General features: G+C 42.4%; 1 protein-coding gene across 15 annotated transcripts in view; it reads right to left on the bottom strand.

Moving 5' to 3' along the window:
• LOC140697334 (uncharacterized) overlaps positions 1 to 16,709 on the bottom strand; it is a 225,267-nt gene that overhangs the window by 106,607 nt on the left and 101,951 nt on the right. For 13 of the 15 annotated variants that reach the window (XR_012074272.1, XR_012074273.1, XR_012074269.1 and 10 more), the window contains one exon: positions 7,733 to 7,788. The gene's annotated coding sequence lies outside the window, so the exon portion shown is untranslated. Of the gene's footprint in view, positions 1 to 2,594; positions 2,937 to 7,732; positions 7,789 to 13,504; positions 13,617 to 16,709 lie in introns of those variants that run through there. The other 2 variants (XM_072964465.1, XR_012074270.1) reach the window with 2 other exon arrangements.

Genomic DNA, 16,709 nt, shown 5'->3' with positions numbered 1-16,709 from the left:
TAGGGTGGTTCATTAGTGGGTTGTGAAATAATTTCAATGCACAGCAAGCAGTGCTTTTACAAAAATGAAACAAGAGAACAAAACAGAAAGCAAGACTCCCTGCATTTGGTACAACTACTGTTCCATAAAGTAACTGTTTCATTTATGTGTGTGTTGTGTGTTCTTTCTCACGATGTAAAACACAATCCTTTCCCTGAGTCCCAGGAAAGAAAATGGTTTATTAGAAAGATTAAGGACCATGTCTGAGATGAGGTGGGAGGAGCATGCGTGGATGCAATTTAATCAGTGCTGTGCCTACATGGCCTTATCTTAGAAACGAACCCACAAACCAAGATGCGTTTACATTACCGATCAATCAATAATTCTAAAGACACAGTGCAAATCACTATCCACTCACTCATCCAGTTAAATGTCTATTCTCTCTACATGGGTTATGGAGAGAGGATGAAATTATTTTTTAAAAAATTAAATAGGGTCACATAATATAATAATAACTAACAGACACTGAGTGCTTACTGTGTGCCTAAGAGTGTAATGACTTCACTTGCCATTAACTCATATGAGCCTCTCAAGAACCCCATGAAGGCAAACAGTAATATTATCCCTGTTTTACAAATGAAGAAATTGAGAAGCTAAGTCAGTTGCCTCAGAGGTGAAGCTGGTATCTGAACCCAGGAAGTCTGGATCCAGACTCTTTACTCTTAATGTATCGTTCCCTCAACAGTTAATGGCACAGTCATCCATAATGGAGAGCCAGACCAGCACTGCGGAGGAAGGCGGTAACACACACACACGAGGGAAACTGGAACCCAGGGGCAAATTTACACCCTTGACACCAACGCCCAGGCTTTGCTGCCTATCCTCATTTCTCCTGCTACTAAAGGACGAGCCACAGTCTACGCCAGAGACAGTTCCCCTCTTTTACACGTTGGTACCCTGGACGCTTTCTCAGCATGCTTCCCAGCAAATCAGTTCCATCCCTTCTCCCCTCCTTAGAAAACACATTAAGAATACTTTTCTGTAATGAATCTAACCCCCTTTTATTTAAAAGTTTAAAAGAATTCATTCTCAGGTGCTGAGAATGAACTTAAACTTTTATATTAGCCAATCATTTCTGACACATCTTCCACGTCTATCTCCACAAACCAATGACTCCTGCAGCTCAGTGGTCACTGAGAGTCTGGGTGATACAGTGCTCACAGGGGTACCCCCTCTTTCTTTGTACCCACTTGTGTTACTCCCCTCATTGGTTTCAAATAGGATCTAAAGAAATCACAAGTGTAACACACACTGTGGCAAAAGTGAACCACTGTATTCCAGAAAAATACGAAAGAACTATGTACCAAAGATTTCTTTTCCTCCAATCTTCTCACTGTCATCTTCAGGTTATACAGTAAGCCCTATAGATAGGCCTTATATAGATGATTAAGTAAAAATCAGCACTACTCTTGGTAGCACGGTTACCTTTCCTAGTTACCTAAGAACTAACACAGGGCTGTTTAAATGCCGAGCTTCCACATATTGAAAGAACAGAGTACTATTCCTCCTCTTATATAATCTGAATTAAAACAGCCAGTGCCAATGAATCCTGGAACAAAAAGGAAACAGTTAAGTCTTTCTTTGCCCGACAACTACACCTGGCTACACAATTTGAAAGTGTTCTCATGAAAGCGCCTTGTGGCAAAACAAACATAATTATCTTTCAAGTTTAAAAATTATAGAAACTAATGCATAATGAAGCATCATACATTGTGATGTGGAGGATTAAATTATTAGAACAATTCAGGATTCCTTCAAAGTGCAATGAAATACTCAGGTAACTAAGACAAAATCTGAGCCTTAAGTACATGTGACAGTGTTTCACCACACTCTGTTACACATACATTCTTCCAAGGAGTCCATCAAAAGTAAGGCAATGGCTTAACACTCTTTTTAAAAAATGTATGTAAGGTGGAGTGCTGCCAAAATAAAATTTCTAACTGAACAGTAACTGTGTATATGCCCGTGTCAATGTCATACTAGAAGCTAGAAATATGATTTTACTATTTACCATAATTTTTAGGTTATTTTTAGGTATATTTAGGTTCCTGTTTTTCCAGGTCAGAGTAAACTGTTTACTTCTACCAGGTATTCACAATGTCTAAAACCAATACTTTTCACATGGGTTAGACGGTACATTTTCAGAAGTTAAAAAAAAAAGATGATTCAAGTATCTACCAACCCAGTCAATCAGCTTCCAAGAAAGATACACTTTTGGATAAAAGAGTGGTAAGGTCTGCACTTTACAAACATAACACTTTTTACTAGTGGTATTACACATGGGGGTTTTTTTTGGTGATGATGCTTATTTTCCTGCCGTGTCTACTGTGTTTCATGAAGTGTACTTGGAACCAAGAGCATTCATCTGGTCTCATCCAGATGAAAGCAGTACCTGGTTCTGAGAATCAGATTTTTTAAATTGTGAAGCCGAACGATTTATGGGGTTGGGGAAGGAAGTCAAACGTAAAGCTATGGCCGCAGCAAGCTCAGTGCACTTACTAAGTTAATGGACAACACGAGAACTGCTTTTCTAAAAAATCATGTGGACGCTAATATTCTAGACAGGAGTGTTTATTGAGGGGATCTGCCAGAGGCCCCCCTAGAACACAGGGATGTGGGGTGTTGTTCTCTGGGCTGGACAGGGGTACATGCAGCTGAGAGACATGGGGAACTTCCCAGAGAGCAACTATTGTTAGAAAAGGAAGTGGTTCCACGTTTAAAAATTATCCCATAAAACCTTCATTCTCACTGAGGTGAAGACCGGGCCTCTTCCTTTCCTCTCTGCACCCAGCAGGCTGCCCCCAGGGTAGCCGAGTGGAAAAAACGGTGCACCTGGTATGAGTGGGCTTTGCTTTCCACTACCTTTTGCTAAGACGCACACTTTCCAGGTCGTGTGTCTAAAAAACAAAGAGCAAAACACAAAGCAGACGGAGGTTTAATATTAATTTTTGAAAATTATTAAAGTGAGGGGAATCCTTTCATCATGTATGTTTATCAATCATCATGTTGTACATTTCAAACACTTTATAACATCATTTGTCAATTATACCTCAATGAAGCTGAAAAAAACTACAAGTTCTGGCTGCAGAAGTGCTATCCACCTGTCAGGGCTGGTTCTGCCCTTTAATAGCTCTGTGTCCTCACGCAAGTCCCATAAGCTCTCAGAAACTCAGTCTCCTTCTCTGTAAGTTTAAACGGTTAAGGTAAATGTCCTCTAACCTTCTTTTCAGTGCCAAATTCAAATGCTTAAATTTATTATTTTGTGACTTATTTTTCCCTTTCAAATATCTTTGATCTTCATTCTATACTAATTCCACCTTTAAAAAAAAATGGAAATAGTGGGGGATGGTAGACAGGAGGGCTTGTTAAGACAGATTCAAGTGTTAACCTGATGTACCTGGACATTTATAGCTTTAAGAATAGGCAAATGAATTGTAATACTACGGAAATGTAATAAAGTTCATAATAAAAATCATGTATTAATTCTAACTTTTCACAACATTTATAACGTATTTTAAAATATATGGGGGTATCCCTCTCTTTCACAAATACATATTGAGCCATTTCCAAAGCCACTGCTGACTGCTGTGCACCAGAAAACATAGAACCCAAAGCAAAAGTGAACAAGAAAGCAAGTTGCCACAAAAAGAAAACTTTTTAAGAGAAGCAAGCCTTTATTTCCTTGTTTAACCCAAAAAGCTGGCTGAGTTGGTTGCTGAAAACTTCTGATTACCCATGCTAATGTTCCCTTCCACTGAGGTGGTAAGCTGAAAATTGATTATGGATATACATTTATTTGCCCCTTCAATCAGAGGTACTAGATTTATTTTCTTCCAATTATTGACTTAGACATATTCAAAATACTGAAATCTTTTGGAATCTCTCTGCCTAAAAGATCCATTTCCTACTGAAATAGCAGGATGTATCACATACAACTGAAAGCAGCAAATATTAAGGAAATATATGAAGCACGTTGATTACACATACTTTAAAAGGGAATATTACCTCCAAAACTTTTTAAATATTACGCTAATTCTACCATGAGGACTAAACCGTAGACTGCAAATTGCAAATATTTACTTGAAAATCTTTAACATCAAGAAGATTAAAGTAATGCTACGAACTCAGGAAAAACTGAGTTATTTTTTTACTCTGTTAAAATCTCCTCTTTTAACAAGAAGTATTTTCCTTGCATGGCTATCACTGCTAATCAACAATGTAAAGCCAGAAGCTTTTCAAACCTTTGAATGTTGTTGCAAGATTATTTAAAGACAACTAGCATTTGGTTTTGGGGGAGACTGTGGTCTCTGCCACCTATTGACGAGAAATCTTCTTTATCAGACATGTCCTGTAAAACTGGGATGAGGACAGTTATCTACCCTCACTCTCTTCACCCAATGCTCAGCACAAAGGAAATACTCAATAAATGCTATTAACCTCACTGCTTCCTTTGCCGTATAAATTATAACACAGAAAACAGGACAGTTCAAAACAAATCCATCCGGAACGATAAGAAACACAACTGAAAGAATGTCTTAAGAATGCCATTGAGTATCTCTGTTCATAGCAACAACGGCCGCGCGTCCTGAGCACTACACTGAACCAAGCACTCCACGTACCTTATTTCATGACAACGTGAATACTTCGACTTTCGTGCTGTTAAGCTCTGAAATTAAAACTAGCAAGCAACCCCGTAATGCACTATCTCACAACGCGCTGTTTACTTTTGCTGTCTTCTTTTTCTTTTACCCACGCTTTTAAAAGAAGTGCTTGGCCACCTGATGTGACTTCTCACACTTTTCACAATCAATCCAGGTGCCGTAAAAAAAGGACTAATAATAGTTTCTATTTTCACTTCAGTCTCCTCTCACCGAAAATGAATGAAGGGAAACAGCCAGAAAAATTGGACAAGTATGAAATACTTTAAAAAATACATGTTATTCTTGTTTGGGGTTATTAAACTCACAAGTATTTTATGTTCCCAAACACTGTTTAGATTTCTGTCATAATTTGTTCCCTTGAACTATCAATAATATCCTTTTCATTTCTGCCATTTTCTGAAGCTGTACAATCTTGTTCTATAATTTGTGGTTGACCTTCCAAAATGGGGTGGGGGAGACAAATGCCTATGAATGGAGCCGTGGCGGGGGTGAGGGTTCAGGTACCACTTCTGTTAATACTCTCAAAGCAAAGGGACTGACGGACACATTCTGCTGTTTTTCTACTGGCTTCCAGGCATGCAGTGTGTTACCAGGGGTAAACAAGAGCAGGAAGAACTAGAATTCACTCTTAGAATTCCTTCCAAATAACAATAACAACAAACATTCCAGTTAAAGCCTTTCTATGGTTTTTTAATTTTTTCAAAAAGTAGAGACTCAAGTCAAGTAGTTTTGAAGTTATTTATTTGAACCCTCTCTCACACTGCTTGCCAAGCACCTGCCTGCCCCTGCCTGTGCTGTGCTAATGCTGAGAGTTCACAGCCAGGAACGGAGCAGTACAGAGGGAAGACCCAGGACTCGCATCAAAGCTCTAGGGTCGCTAATCAGGACCCTTGGAAGAAATAATCAGAGAGGTGTAAGAACAAGTAGTAGATGTCTCAAAAGGCAAGAGGAAAGAGAATGGAAAGGAGTGAAAAGAATCAGCTGTAATGGTAAATACAAGGTCAAGGTTAGAGCAGTCTCAGCAGTGACGGCAACATGACGTGGGAGCTGGGAGAGTCTGACTGCCAGAGAAGTACCACCGCATCACCTGCACCTCTCCAGGGCCGCCTCCAGGCAGAGATAGTGCATTAACTGTGTCCTAACCCAAATGCTATAAACGCACGTGGCTGTAGAATACTGCACTGATTTAATTAATCTTCAAAGAAATTAGTAAGTAAAAGAAGGAAGAACAGAGGAACAGATAGATGTCCAGGAAGGAGTCGGTGTCCCTTAACTCAAGACTAAGAAGAAAACATCAGAGAATTTTATTATTGTGCATGCTCTGTTTACTTAATGGGAAAAAGTACTTTATGATTCAATTAAAACTGCCTTATAAAGTAAAAAAAAAGAAAGAAAAAAGAAAGAAAGAGGAATCAAAATGAAATCCTAGATAATGATTTTTTTCAAAGGATTTTGACAAATACACCTTAACATCTACTTAGCTGTCAAAGTCTGCTACGTTCTCTTCTCATGGTATTTTCAAACCCTAGATACTACAAGAAACAAAGTATTCCAAATTGTGTTATATGGCATTTGAAGTAATTGTAAAATATAGGAATGTGTTCATCTATAATACTTGGTTAAGCATTATAATACTATACTATAATATCAGGCTAAGTTTTTGCCAAATATACTATATTCGTAATTGTACAGAAAGGCTTCATTAATCATTACTAAAATTAGAACATACTCAAAGAACCAAATGAACTTTGGCTCGGCTTCAGTACAAAATATTTAGAAAACTTCTATGACCACTCAAATGAGATCTTTTTAACACAAAACTAGGCTATGCTGTCTCATTTATTGCCTATAAACATTAGAAATATTCCTCAAAGACAGGTGAATATTGGTTTATCTTTGTTTAAAACAATCATTTTGCACATTGCAACCATCAAAATTTGTTGTACATACTGAGTAGACTTAGATGTATATAATTATGATTACCTTATAAATAAACTTGCCTCCGAAATCAACAAGAATTTTGCTAGCATTGCACAGAAGTCACTATGGTATTTTACGATTAGGCGTTCAAAACGGATAAGCAATAGACTTTAGCTTCTTGTTTTTCCAGTACTAGACTTAAACCAGCACCAAATATATCTCTCTCATCTAACAAATCAAGCTGCAAACCTACACCATTTAAAACTTAAGTTCTTAACTATCTTAGAAGAATGAATTATCATTTCCAGAAGTTCTGAATGGATCCTGGCTTGTTCAGTACTTCACTAAATTATCATTCTGTAGTCTCATTAAGAACAATGAAGGCAAGGAATCAGGCGACATGTTCAGCCCTGCCATCTCAAGGCCCCGCACAGTACTTGGCACATAATACACCCCGTATCAATGTCCGTTGAATGTGTCAGTAGGTCTTAGTAACACCGACAGTTTTATGATGTGAAGTTAGTGCCTAGGAAGAGTCAATAGTTTGGAAGTTCTTATTCCGAGTAATAACTGGCATCACCAGAAAACATGAGTGCTGGTCTTAGCCCCACCCTCTCCACCTTTACTAACTATCCACAGGTCATTGCAGTGGCTACCTGGAAACTAAGCCATTTCCTCCAATGAAAAGGAAGTAAATCTTCAAGAATTTTAAAGAAGCTTGTTTTGTTTCAAAATTGAAATTGATATGACACTTATATATATGTCATCGTGAATGAGTGCTAAAAACCAAAAACGAATGGGTAGCCAAATACTTAAGGGTGCTCAAAGATTAAGAAATTAAGTTTTTCAGGCCACTATCAACAGGTCACACAGAGAGCATGTCAGAACTTACCAGTGATGTTCACACTTGCTTTAGGAGCAAAAGGGTTTGTTTTTGTTGGGTAGTTTTTGGCTGTATGACTGGTTTGTTTTGGGCTCAGGTACATTTAAAGGAACTTAGTAATAGCAAACACTTACGTAGTATTTACTACATGTCAGGTAACATTCTAAGGACTTCATAAACATTAACTCGTTTAATTAATGTGTACGCAACCCCTAATAATTTCAGTTACCTGTTCAGTGGCTTATTCTGTTCCATTAAAAGTATCTCTGTCTTTTCCACTTTCTCCTGCAAAATAAGAGAAAAATACTGTTAGTGAGTAGCCACAAATGCACCCATATGTTTTATATCATTGTCTGACATCTTCCAGACTTGAGAGTACCAGAAGGGTTTCATTAAACTTTAGTCAATTATCTCAGCTACCTAAATTTTTACTGAGTTCCTGAATGGAACTATTAAGACAATACTACTATACGTATCGAAAATAGGAGATCTGAAAAACAAGTATTTTATGACTTCAAAAGAAATCAACATGGCATAATAAAAAGGTAGATGCATAGGTAAACAATGTAGACTAAGATTCTCCTTGAGTCTGAATCCATCCGCATTTAATATGCCTTTCAAATTACATTCCCTCTGAAACTCATTTCTCAGTGGCAGCACCTTTCCCCACTGGGTGAAAACAACTGCTATCCTAAAAATAGAAACAATTGGTGAACATAGCTATTATAGATTTATTTAAAATTAAAAACACATAGTAATGGAAAAGGATTCATCAAAAAAAAGAGGGTGCTACCTAGGAAAGGTAGCTGTTCAGAGAGTCTCCACCAGGTGCCATTTACCTCCAGGAATTCACAACTGTCTAGGTTCTGTCCCTCGCTCTGCTGGCTCCAAAAGTCTATGTCACTGAGGTTCCATGAATTGTCTTGTTTATCAATACTAATTCAATCCAACAAAGACCGTAAGAGATTGATACATAAACCACAAAGCCTATGTATTCATTTCCAATGGAAAATATGATGGTCAGACAGCCTGGACACTTGCTCCATCTAGCTTGACCAATTTCCTGAAATCCCTTATATAAGGCTGGTTAAAGATCAAGGCAAATAAGCAGAAGACTGCTGAGTGAGCATGTCAGAGCAATCACAAACCGGATGCCAATGGCCTCCAATATTCTCGCTCCAGACACATGTTCTCCTGTCTCCTCCACTCCCACCATCCTGGTCCAAGCCGCTATCATCCTTCTCCTAGACAAAACACAAAACACTTCCTGCTATTTTCCCAGCTTCCACTTCCTCCCTTCCAGTCCATGATCCACCAAGTGTCCAGAGTAAACATTTGAAAATAGAAAACAGGTCATGGCCCAGACCTACTTCCACTCCTTGAATGCTCTGCTTGGGTCTTCTGATTAAGTATCTGGGTGTGGACTCTCGGGCCTTGCCTGGCCCTGCTCACCCCTCCAGCCTCCTCCGTGTTCACCCTCCCTGTCACATTCACACTTCGGCCTCAATGGTCTCCTTTTACTCTCTGAATGCGCAGATCCCTCACGCCTCAGATTTTACACACCTCATTTCCTTCACCTGCAAGTTAATGCACAAGCTCTGCCCTTCCCCTCAAAGCACACGCAGCTGTCTAGGACCTGCAGACCCTCACTCACACGTCTTGTGACCCCCAGACTAGGACAAATTCCTTTATTTTAAGCTCCCATAGCATCTTGATCTTCTCCTTTGTAGTACTTACCACAGTTGTATAACTACACATTTTTGTGATTATTTAATTCATAGTCATCTCTCTCACTAGACTGTGAGAAGCTCCATAAGGGTGAACGCTGTGCTCATTTTAGTAGCACCTTCCACAAGAGTGGACACTCAAAGAGATACTTTATTGAACGCATGATGACTTTGGGCCATTAGAGAATCTCCTGTATCCATCACCAAAACAGGGATGATTCTGCCAGGCAGACCATATGGCTCCACTGAATGGGCTCCGCCCTCCCTGATGTGGCCTCTGACCCCTGGGGTGCCAATAATTAGATAGGCATTTCTGTAACTTTATTGTTTCCTAGACTTCTGTGGCCAAAATAAATCTTAAGATACTAAAAGAGAAATGGCACAAAGTTCAAGATACATTTGCGCAGCAACTCTGCAGAAAGGACTTGCGGCACTGGGTTACTAGGAGACACTATAAACAAAAAGGAAAACATAAATTGCGGCCAAAGGAAGCCCTTGATGAGACAACGCTGGAAAACAAACACGCACGCACGCATGCGCACACATTCCCAAAGTGGTGGTCTTCGGAGCGGGGCACAGAAGGCTCTGAGTTTGCTGCAGGATGCTGTCATGACCAAGGGGCCGACAGCAAGCAAAGGTGAAGCTGCCTGAAGGAAGCCCTGTGCACTGCACCTCCTCCTGTCCCCAGGGCACGCCTGCTTGGCACACAGGAGACCTGGTGTGTACTGACTGTGTTATCCTCCCATTTGCCTTACAAATCAACAACTAACTGGCATCTCCTAACTCACTGCATAGAACGTTTTAAATGGCTCACAGCTGTGGTTAACATTTTAAAGATGTTCTCCTAACATTTCAGTCCTCTTATGTAATAACAATGAGAACAAAATTGGTAGGAAGATGTCTCACAATACCCTTGACTCTAAACTCATATCTAGTCACAGGGTTGGAGAGGGCCAACTTCACTCATGCGTTCAACAAACAGTGTGCACCTCGAATAAGCCAGGCATGGTCCAGGCGCTGTGGACTACATATGAACAAGACAAAACCTTTACTTCTCAAGGAGGTAACGTTCTAGGAGGAGGCAAACAATGAAGATACATTAAGTACAGGCCTATCTCCGAGCCACTGCGGGTTTGGGTCCAGACCACCAGCACAATAAAGCAAGTCACATGCATTTTTTGGCTTCCCAGTGCACAGAGAAGTTATGTTTACACTATACTGTAGTCTTCCAGTGCCTTAACATTATGTCAAAAAATACGTATTTTAATTTAAAAACAACTTAATGCTAAAAAATGCTAACCATCATCTGACAACACAGAATTGCCACACACCTTCAATTCGTAAAAACACAGTATCTGCAAAGCACAGAGAAGTACGGCACAATAAAGCAAAGCACAATAAAATGAGGCACACCTGTAAAATACAAAGTATGTCGTGGGGAAGGGTGTTAAATTTTAAATAGGGTGGTCAAGGAAAGCTTTACTGAGAAGTTGATATATGAGCAGAGACCTAAGAGACATCTGGAAAGAAAGTCATGCGGACACCTTGGGAAAGACAGCTCCAGACACAAGGATCAGGAAGTGCAAAGGCCCTGAGACAGAAGTGTGGCCTGTCTGATGTGGGGTATGCATGGGAGATGGTAGCAGGATGTGGGGTCAGAGAGGTAAAAAAAAATGGGCTTCTTAGGGCACCGGAAAGCCTTTGGCTTTTAATCTGAGCGCCCTGCAATACAACCAAGGTGTGTGGGGCAGAGGCAGATATGCTCTGGCTGCTGCGCTGAGAACAGAGTGAAGAGAGAGCAAGGGAGGAAGCAGCAGGACCACTTACTGCGCTCCTGAAACAGTCCAGACAAGGATCACAGGGGCTTGGACTAGAGCGTAGCAGTAACACACAGCAGTGCGTCTAAAAAGCTGATGAACTCTTCATGGAACTTTAAGGAAATGCCCTAGAAAAGCGTGGCTTTTAACTCTTAACTCCCTTAATGGCTGATTTTAGCAGTCTTAATCCTTTCATTACTGAATGGTTGTTTGTTTGTTTGTTTCCATTATTAATGTTACAAAAGAAAACTTAGTAGGTTTTTAGAAGTCATATATGATCATCACAGACGGTGGAAAAGATCAGACAAAAAAAAATCACTGCATCACATTGTAAAAGAATTGAACATTCAAGTACCTGTGATACTGGTCACCACTATCCAAGAGCATTTCTCATTTACTCTGAAAATAGAAGGCTTCTCTAAGTAAGGAGAAAGATCACTGAATACATGTGACCACGGTAGTTAATGACTGTTTAACACAGAGATTTCCCACTGGAACATCTGCTGATGTACAATGGGATAAACACCAAACACAAGTATTCTTCTTAAAACCAGGCTTAGGCCACTAGGGTCCAACCCTGACATCTGTCAGCTGTGCCAGTTTGAGTTTAGCCCAGAAAGAATGGTCGCACAGCACTAAGGAAGCCACGCTTCTCTGCTCAGACTTTCCCCCTGAGAAACCCATGATGATAACATAACGTAAAGTCAAAAATGGACATGATAAATTCTACTAATTCTTTTTATTCTCTGCTCTGTTGGATAACGGGGGCTGGGGAGGATACGGGGAGATCACAGCACATAACTGTCACCATGGAAACCTGTTCACCCTGGGGCAGGGAAGCAGCTCCTCACCTGCTGTCATCAGGCCATGGGGCACGTCATCTGTGTGGTAAACAGAACCCTGTCCTCCCCGAACAGAACGTAGCTGTTTAGCCAACGGTGACAAAGAAAATTAAATTGTGATTCTCACCATTTAATACTTCTGGCTGATACACCTCATTCGTTCAGCTTTTCTTAAAGCGTGCTGAGAGGCAAATCGCTTGTGGTGAATCCGGTACTGTCATCACCCAGTAAGTACCCAGAGCATCCTTTTCGAACTGCAATGTGCACAAGGATTGCCAGGGGGGTTGTTAAAATGCAGATTCTGATCCAGACGCTCTGGGTGGGGGCCTGAGATTCTGCATTTCTAGTAGGCTCTCTGGTGATGCTGATGCTGCTGGTCTGTGGACCACAATTTGAGTACAATGGTGGTTGAACATTCGTCACCCCCCTCCTACCCCTCTCCCCACCAGCCCTTTTGTAAGCACCACTGCTACAGACCGAAACAAGTGCATTTAAGACTAGTCGTTTTACTCATGTGGAAAATAAGAAAGTGCCTTCCATGGTGTAGGATAATTAAATCCAAGCAATAAACAGTCTTTCCCGGGGCATCCTCAGCTAACTCATTAGATCTGACACTTACACCTGAACCACGTAAGGTTCTCTTTTTACTCTCCCTTTCCTTCACTTATGTTCTCCCCACGTGGAAGAATGGTCCCCACAAAGGACCACAGCTCTAGGTAAGCTCCTGGCTTCAGCATTAGGCGAGGGTGTGGGAGAACCAAAATTCCTGAGCCTTTTCCATCCCATCCTTTTCTCGTAAAGAGGCTGATCCATAGACAAACATGGCATTGGCTAGGAAAGCGCAGAATTTTTATCCAGGGGTAAGAGTGGACGACTGATGACTGCTTAAAGGTACCGACATTACTGGCTTCAACCGACAGTTAGCCTAGAATTGCTCTCTAGGACCCATTGAGTCCCTGTGCTTTCAGACAGGGGTCTCACACTACACACATGGCCAGATCCCTCATTCAGAACATAACTGATATTTTCTAATTACAGATAATTCATGTGAAAATGTGACCTGAGCTGTAACATGCCTCTCTCAATCCTTCTGAGCTATTTTAGTTCAGTCCTAACCCATTTTATTAACATCTCACATGTATGTATTTCTTTTTATTTTGCTTCTAAAGTATGAGACAATAGTGATAAGATTGTAAAAAAAAAAAAAAGAAAAAACTACTGTTCCAGAAGGACAAGGATCCCCAGCACGTGTGTGAAAATGGCCTACCTTCTGCTTCTCTAAAGCCCTAAGATGACCAGAAGGAGACGGTGTGATGGAAAAGCAGCAGAGGACACGCCGGCCTACCACCCCCAACTGCCCCGCCTGCTGGGATCCTGTAAAACCACGGAGGGAGGAACTTGGCAGAAAGAAGGCCAACAGACATGAGGGTACAGCTCCTTGGGAGACCTGAGATCAATCTTGGAGATCACAATCAACTGTCTGTAGACTCTGAAAGGGCCAACTGGAACGCTCTCTGGGTTGTAGTGAGGAAATAAACTACTAACCAAAACCTATTAAGAAGGGTAAACAAATATATACACAGCTTGGGGCAAGATTCAAAGTAAAACCACTTACCTATAAAGGCAGGTGGCAAGAGCAGAGGGGCTCACTCTGTGCTGCTCCTGCAACCTGAGCCCAAGGGTGAAACAGAAAAGGAGACAGACTTGGCACAATACAAGGAAACACTCTGTAACAAAATACACTTCTCAGTCACAGAACTCTTTTTTTTTCCAAAGTAGTGAACTCCCCTCACTATGAGACACAGCCTCATCCTCCACCCTGCTCCTCCCCAGCATCAGATCCAGCGACGCCCACCCGCATGCCATTCCCCAGACAGGCCTTCACGACTCTCACGCAGCACAAGGGCCGTGCCGGGGATGTGTTTTCATTTCTAGGTACCCCTTCGGACCTGATGTCTCAGCTTCCACATAACCTCCTCTGTGAATTCTGCGCTGTCTGTCCGAACAGGCTGAGAGCCTGCTCTCATCCAGGTGACTTCACACACCTCTTCCCTGCACCACCTCACTCTGCTGTACATGTTCTTAGACTGGGGGCCTCTGAGGGCAGGACTATGGTACTTATCTGCGTTTTCACAGTGCTACCTTGGTGAACTGGACAGAGCACACATCAGCTGAAAAGTGAAGGAAGGAAGAGGAGAGGAGGGTGATGCCTAAATCATTACCTCTTATGTACGTTGTACAAGGAATTCTGACACTGGAAGGGAACTTAGTTTGAATGAACCCTGTTCTAGGTAGAAAGGCACGAATTTCTGTGGCATTCATTAGGGTTTATCATTTTATGTGTAATTTTTATCTAATTATTGTTAATAGCTGTTTAGAAATAGTCCCAATATTTTGCTTTCATTTATGTACATACATATATATACATATGCTATTTAGTAATACAAATAATTTTGCCAAAAGTTTGCATATAAAGAACAATCTTTCATGGTTACTGGGAAGCCTGCAGAAAATGTGCCCGTTGGCATCCCCCTCAAGTCTGGAATAAGTGTATCGCTTCAGTGACAGCAGCAAGCACAGGGCCCGCCACGGGCCAGACACCGCAACAATACTCCGTGAGCCTTTAAGGTAAAACTCCGCATTCCAGAATGAGACCTGTGTCCTCAGTCTTCTCTTATTTCATGCAAGCCTTTACCATTAATTCTCATTTTCCTAAGAATCTATACCCAAGCTAACCTGCTTTTTACCCCACCACTGGCAATTCTCAAAACATGACAAGTATATGCGCTCTGGTCACTACACGAAAGCCGTTCTGACTGGGACGTCCCAGGGTGGGTGACGGACAGGTGAGTACATCTGGGAACTACAGAGCCATTGCCAGTAATCAATCACTATTTGGGAGGATCTCCATAAAGCACCCCAGCGCCTCTCCCAAAGAACAAACGACGACAGGTGAGCCCACACCTGAGACCAGCAATCTGTCCTGCAGGGCCTGGCTCCGCGTCAGCCCTGACGCCCTCCCCTCTCCCCTCTCCGCTCACGTATGACTGTGAACACATTCCCACGCTTGCCCCCCACCCCTGACAGCCCGCTTCCTTTAGTCCCACTTTCTTTCCTGTGCTGCTGCCCCGGGTGGCAACAGAACGGGTGTGGGCTCTGCAGGCGACAACCTGGCCAGTCCCGGTGGTGTGTACCAGGCTGACACCGGCCGGCCCCCTTGCGGTGGGTGGCGAGGCATTTGCATACGAGCTGCTGCCCGTTTCCTTGCTACACAGGGAAGCACAGTGGACCTTCTCCACGGTGAGAATGGCAGAGGCCAGGAGTAAATGAAGACCTTTAAACTGCACTCCGTGAGACTTAAAAAAATAGTTTTGAGATACATGTTTCAGGGGGCTCGCAGAAGTCTTCTGGCCTAACATCCAGTCATACAATCAGATAAACTTATATTAACATATCTTTTTACCAAAAATTTGCTAGATTTGTAAAGTGGAAAAGGGCAGGATGGGGCAGCAAACTGGCCAGATGCAGCTTTGATCACACTGATTTCTTTTTGTCCGACAACTTTACAGCGGCAGTAAGAGGTGTCCTGGGCTGAGTGACAGAGGACACGGGCCTGCTGCAAGGTGAAAAATGCCCGTGCAGAGCCCTGAGCACAGCAACGCTCGACCAGCAAACACGCTGAGGAACAGGATGTCTGGTGGTTACTCTTGATTTGAGGCTGTTTGGAGATAGGGTATAATTTTCAAAACAGAATCCTTTTTATTTTTAATTTTGCCCATTCTTCCTTACATTTGAGCAAGCTGGAGGAGAAATAAAGTGGCAAAACTCATAGTGGGTTTGTGCTGCCCCACATCCCTCAGCCAGCAGCCACGAGGGGGAAGGGTGCTTCTTTTGGGGAGACCCACCTAGATCCTGACTGACGGCAAAAGCCCCCAAATACCAGTCAGCTTGCTAGAAATGGAAGAATTTGCCCAGTGCCTCCTGTCTTTACAACAAGCCTGGGCTCCACAATCCGAGGAGGAAGCAGAGGGAGAGGAGTGGTGGCAGAGAGCTGGCTACGTCCCCTACGTCCCACGCAGTCTCACGTTCACCTCCAGAGCAACCCCTGGGCAGACTTAATTAAAAGGAGAGGAGGCGTGGGTACACAGGCTCAGAGAGCTTAAGTCACTTTCTAAGCTTAGCTCTCATAGAGAAGATTTCCCAGGGCCTGAGAAGGCCTCTTTCCACCCCCATCCCAGAGCCTCCCACAGAAGAGGACCCAGTACTCGCGTGCTGTCACACTCAGAAAAGAACACACCTGCTCTAATGACAAGACTATACCAGGACAATGGGATCAAATGTAAAATAGGCTAAAAAGAAAAACATGAAACAAGCCGGGAACCAGTAACTGAAGGTCACGCAGACCACGTGTCCTGGGGTGGCACATTTCACAGGAACAGGAGAACAAGCCCCTCCGCAGTGCTGTGCTGAACCCCCTCACCAGCCTCCCCAGAATGCAGACAGCAGACAGCACCTGTGATCCGCCCCAGTGCAAAGGCAGGAGAGGGGGCCTCTACCCCCGGTTACCAGGACCAACAGGAAATTCCAGGACATTTCCAGAGGACCTTGCCAGAGACCCTAAAACTCAGGAGCCATGCAGGGAGCCCCACAGCTCATCATCTCACGCTGCATGCTGCCTTCCTGGGACTGGGAGAAATTTGCCCAAGTGTAGCATCAAGGGACAAATAAAACAACCAAACGTTAGAGAACAAACACACCGGGAGGGGTGGGTAGAAGTTACCCTGGAGTTGGGGAAAGGAGGGAGAAAAAGCATGTTTTAA

This window comes from Vicugna pacos, chromosome 7 (genome assembly GCF_048564905.1).
Source record: "Vicugna pacos chromosome 7, VicPac4, whole genome shotgun sequence".
NCBI classification, from domain to species: Eukaryota; Metazoa; Chordata; class Mammalia; order Artiodactyla; family Camelidae; genus Vicugna; species Vicugna pacos.
The sequence above is the reverse complement of the archived record's forward strand: the minus strand, read 5'-3'. Positions and strand labels throughout refer to the sequence as shown.